Consider the following 5,887-nt stretch of genomic DNA (forward strand, 5'->3'; position numbering starts at 1 on the left):
ATACCGACGGAGGTAGTTAGGCGTGCCAGCCCTATCGTTCCACCCGTGACATACTTTCCCGACCAAAAGCTGACCACCTTGTGTTCTCACCCACTTCTGTTCCGTCGTGTAACCTCGAGCGATTTCCATGCTGACAAATATGCATGAGGACGTACTTGGTGCAAGATTCCGGTGCGGAAGAGCTAACGATTCCGGCTCCATGCGACTAGTAGTCATTAAACTGCACTACTGTTGATTTGTAGGTGCATCTTAACAGTCAAAATCAGCCAGAACCAGCTTCAACAAGACATATGCGCTGGTTCATCCAAGCACATGGGGAAATTTGCTAATTATACGCTAATGTGACGATGATTGCTCCTTTGTATATGGAAGACGTACAATTGCTAACACGAATACATGGTTACACAACGAGTGAGTTACAACCAAGTACATATTTTCTTGGAACTAATGGACACGTTTCCCATATGTATCAATAATATTTGCTCAAAATAGCAAAAAAAACAACAACGTTATCACAAACTTATGTATTCACTCAGCGTCCAAGAACTGACGATCTACAAGACTTGTTCAGTATTAAAAGGCGGTGTGCTATATCTGCCATCGCTGGTCTTTGATCCACGTCGAGGTTGAGACACTCCACTGCCATCCCTGCCAGATTTTGAAGAAGCTCCAAGTCTTCCGCTACCACAATTTCATTGTCAAACAACTCGGTTGCTTTGTTCCATTGTGAGCTTCGAGGAAGCTCTTTACTAAGCTATTATTGTCAGAATGTGTGGCCTTCTTCCTACTAATAAGTTCCAACAACACCACTCCGAAGCTATAGACATCACTCTTTTCAGTTAGCAAGCCTGACTGTAGATATACTGGATCCATATAGCTCAAGTCACCGATGACTTTTCCGGTGTGGTCTTTGTCTCCCGCAAGCAACCTTGATATGCCAAAGTCCGAGATCTTGGGGACAAACTTATCATCCAAAAGTATATTTGCTGGTTTAACATCACCGTGTAGGATTTTGGTGTTTGTTTTTGAATGCATGTAAGCAAAACCATCTGCTGATTCTACATCTATACTTAAACGTATATCCAAGTTTAGAGGCTTCTTGTCTTTGCTGTGAAGAATGTCATCCAGGCTACCACCAGAGAGAAATTCGTATACTAGCAGCGGTGTACCAACCTCGAGGCAACAACCTATGAGCCTAACAATATTCTTGTGGATGACTTGAGATTGGATGATGACTTCATTTGCAAATTGGTCATTTTCCAGCAGACTAGCACTAATCGGTTGCTTCACTGCAACTTGTTCTTTACCAAGAGTGCCCTTGTAAACTACACCGAACCCACCTCTTCCAATAAGATTGCTTTCCTTTAAAATTGGCACGAGCTCCTCCTTTTTGAAAATTTTAATATTTTTTGCTCTCTCTAGTGTAGGTCCACCATTCTTTTCGTAGAACTCCCTGGTCTTCCTTCTCTCTTTGTGGAGAAGAACTAGAAATGATATAACTACTATGACAGAAATACCACCAATGATACCTACATAGGAAAACATCCTACTAAAAAGTTTGCAACAAATGATATTGCATAAAAGATAATAAATTACTGATTCAACAAGTTATTTAGAATTTTACTTAAAAGTAGAAGTACCAGTGAATAGTTTAACACAAGAAAGAAAGGGGAGGGACTCTGCCTTGTGATCTTCGAGTCAGCGAGCCTCACAAAGTAAACCATATATATGTACTCTGTCTCGGGGAATTGGATTTCTATACCAAGGGGAAGTATTTGTATGTGGAGTTGTGGACCTTTGTTGGTTGCATCCTTGTAAGTTTACCGCAAGGTGGATCGAGAAATTGAGAAAATGCATAAATGGATGAGTAGGAATTGAGCAAAATGCACCAAGGGAGAAAATAGTGTTTGATCCAATGTGAGTGTTGTGCATATTCGGGCTTACTAAACTAGTCTCTGCGTTGGTATTGGTCGTGTGCATCCTAATCGTGCAACGGTCGAGCGTGTGCTCATAGTGAATGTATTCTCTTGATGCAACATTATAAGTCAATAAAATCCGCTCTTTGTCGAAAAAGCTAGTCTCTGTGTACTTGTAGCTCCCGAGGAAGCGCGTGAGGATCTTTTGCTTTGATGAGTTTTCACCAAGGCACAAAATTTTCTCATCTTCAAGTCCATTTATCATTTGTTTTGATAGTGACATGTATGAAAGGAGAAGCTACCCTCTATGCCAACAAGCTGAAACGGACATAATGGGATCTTATGTGCCAAAGTCTTAAAGCCATTTCAATCCCATTGTTTTTATGACAATTCAAAATCATTCTAAACTTCATTTTAATGACCCTCTAAAAATTTCATATGTTCTTTAGAGCAACATAATTCATACACCAAAAATTATAGTGCCGAAGGCACCACGCTCCACAAAAATATTGTGGGTCCTATTTCTAATGATTATTTTACACGTGAAATTATTGTTAATTCTTATGTAAACGGGTAAGCTAGATTAATGCATAGAATATTGTAGAAAGCAAGAAATTAAGGCAATCAAAGCCTAGAAAGTAAGTACCTGACATCTTACAAAAGTAGTCATGTTATTAAACTTTTCTAACTTTGAGAATTTAAAAATACAAAAATATTTAGATTGGTTAGTTCAAATTGTAGTGTTAGATTTGATCAATAATATTTTGATCTCTTTCTTATAACTTTTTACGAACAAATGATACTACTGAACATGTTTGATTAAGCCCGTCTATTCACCAACGTATTTAGATGATCCAGAGACTATGCATCCTAGTGGGTCCTTTTGACTGGCAGTGAAGTGGGACACACAGATAAGCCCATTCTAAAACCACGAAAAGAAGAGGACCACGCGAGCTCACAGCCTCACACTGGATAACCTCATTTGGTCAAGGATGACGGCTGGTGTATGGGCCAGTCTTCAGCATGCGTACGCGCAAATGGGCAGGGGTCGTGTAGTTGTCTATGTACCATTTTAACTTATTATTTACCTATCTTTTCAGAATTTACTTTAGAATTAACATGGTATCCAATATAAACATTTACTCCCTCCGTTCCTAAATATAAGTCTTTGTAGAGATTTCAATATGAACCACATACGGATGTATATAGATGCATTTCAAGTTTAGATTCATTCATTTTGCTCCGTATGTAGTCCATTTAATGGAATATCTACAAAAACTTATATTTAGGAACGGAGGGAGTACTCAGAGTACATCTTATGTTCACATGTCAGTATTGTAGTTAAAGAATCTGGTAATGACATGTATTAGCAGTTGAAGCAGTACTTACCCACAGCCGCCTTGGCTACCAGGGGAAATTTCTCAACACACTGTCCTAATTTCCCATCGCCTCTCATTCCTGGCTTGCATGGACAATCATATCCTCCCGGCCTGTTCTTGCATATGCCTTTGCTCGAGCAGTAGTATAGATCGGGGAACTTGCACTCATCGATGTCTTGAGAAGATAAATTAAGGGCATGAAATTAGTCGTCTAAGACAGGATGGAGTGTGCTACTAGTAGGTCAACGAATTGTTAACTTGATTGAGATAGTACTCGTACCTCGGCATCCATTGGCGATGTAAGGGTTGCCCTCGTAGTGCTCCGAGCATTTGCACACGTAGCTGAGTGCATAGCCGGAGAGGCCAACTGTGGCGTTGACACAGTAGTTGTTGCTGCTGGCGCACGCGTAGTCCGGAGGTGGCCGCTGGCCTTTCGCCGGGCACGAGGCGTTCCCGACGATGGCGAAGTCGAGCACGACGGGGAAGCTCTCCAGCAGCAGCCTGTCGCCGTACAGGTTCGGCGTGGAGAAGGCGTAGCGCGACTTCTCGACCACCATGGCGTAGGAGCACGGGCTAGACCTCCACCGGGCGTTTTCGTCCGCGACCACGAGCCCCGGCGCGACGCTGCCGTACTCCGGCCCCGGGGGCAGGGCGGCCTCGCAGCAGCCCTGCCCCGCGCACGACCCGTTCCTCGCCGCGAGCTCCCGCTTCGTGCCGGTGCGGCAGGCGAGCGTGGTCGAGCCGTCCACGGCGACGTCGACCCTCCAGCCCACGCCGCCGACGACGTTGAGCGTCTGCGACACGGCGAACGGCCCCTCCGTGATGCCGTTGCCGAGCGTCATGGCCTGGGTTTGGAACCTGTACTGGGTGCTGTTGGTGCTGCAGCCGGACGTGATGGGGCCGTACGCCCGCGCCTGGCTCCTGTCGGCTGACATGTCCACGAGCTCCACCGGAAAATACGAGGTGTTGGTGTACCCCGGATAGGCGGCGGCGTCGGAGGCCGCCGAGGCGTCGCTGTCGGTGACCGTGATGCGGTTGGTATCGGTGTCGGCGAGGAACGCTCGAGGGGGGTCGACGGAGTGGTCGCAGGTGACCTGGAAGCCCTCGCGGAAGCAGCCGGGCATCAGGCCGAAGGGGAACGGGATGCTCATGTTGCCGCACTTGTCAGGGCAGCCCGGACGTGTGATCGGAGGTTGCTCGGCTAGTTCTTCAGCCCTGGCCATGGCTGCTGCGCCTGCAAGAATGAGGAGAAGCTGGACTGGCAGGGCCAGCAGCCTGGATTGCGAGGGCGTGGGCATGTGCATGTTCCTGCGCGCGATCTGTTTTTCTTTTTTGGCTAGCTTGGATGCTGTGCGGTTTGCGCACCATGTGTTATATAAAAAAAATCAGGAGTCAACAGCCAGTCAACTGGAATTTCAAAAAAAGAAAAGAATAGCGAGTCAACTGAGCTTTGTCGCCACGGACTTCACGCGTTTCTCCGAGTTTGTATTTTTGTTTCGGGAAAGGTTTGTACCCGGCCGAGTCTTTGGCCGGTCCCGCGCCGGACGTTCGATTGGGGGTATCCTATGGCCAGAAGCGTGTAGGAACCCACCCTTCGCTATCTTCTTTATCGACTTCGATTTCACTCCTCTCGAGTCCCGCTGCTACCCGCCGGTGATCGAGCTGTTACCGCACGCGGCCGGAGTACAAGCTGTTGATGTGCTGGCGAGGGAGCTGCAACCCACATCTGGCGGAGCTGCAACCACCGAGCTGCATCGACTTCGTAGGGGAGCTGCAACGGTACACGGCCGTGTTGTGGTGGCACAACGAGCAGTACGTCGGTGGAGTTGAACAGCAAACGGTGGGGCCCGACTAATGTTGCAACCGACTACACGAATTGCTGGAACCAACGTTCCGAAGAGTTACGACGATTCTATAGTGGTGTGACGGCGGAGCGCACTGGGGTGCCGCGACAATGTTGCAACGGGCGTCACGATTTGCTAGAATAGATGTCGCGGTTTGCTGGAGCCGGAGACCGTGCCGGAGACTGTGTTTGCGGGACGAGCTGTCACAAGAACGATGAAGTATCATGTCTTGGGCTGTAGTCTTATTGGGACTTAAGGCTGGGCCATATTTTGACTTGTTGTCTTGGCCTATATTCTAGACCGTATTTTGACTCGTATTGAGCCTTAGGCTAGGCCATATGTATGTATGGGTCTGCCACTTGGGTATAATCTCGTCACTACTCAGTGTTTGTGTGTGATGATCGATGCACATGTGTTTCATGGATTTGAAGTTTCAAAAATAGTGGTTGTGGTTGCAAATTAGTCGGTTAGGGCATCTTCAATAGCAACCCGCAAAAAACCTCGTCCGTGGACAGAGGGATCAGTCCGCGGACATGGATGCGGGAGGAAGCCATCCAATGCTAGCCGCATATGTTTCAAACCATTTTTCAACAAACCGGATGAAATTCATGCAAACATGAGCGGATTTCGTACAAACATGACGGATTTCAAACAAACATGGTGGATTTAACTATATTTCAAACATTTAGAACAAAAAAAAGACCCGCCCCAAAAACCTATCCTACAAAGGTGGTGCCCGACGTCCAAG

The 5,887-nt window shown here is 46.6% G+C and overlaps 1 pseudogene; it reads right to left on the reverse strand.

Moving 5' to 3' along the window:
* Window positions 1-342: 342 nt before the first annotated feature.
* LOC123113794 (wall-associated receptor kinase 2-like) lies at window positions 343-4,654 on the reverse strand (annotated as a pseudogene).
* Between the last annotated feature and the right edge of the window lie 1,233 nt (window positions 4,655-5,887).

The sequence above is a fragment of the Triticum aestivum genome, chromosome 5B (genome assembly GCF_018294505.1).
Source record: "Triticum aestivum cultivar Chinese Spring chromosome 5B, IWGSC CS RefSeq v2.1, whole genome shotgun sequence".
Taxonomy (NCBI): domain Eukaryota; kingdom Viridiplantae; phylum Streptophyta; class Magnoliopsida; order Poales; family Poaceae; genus Triticum; species Triticum aestivum.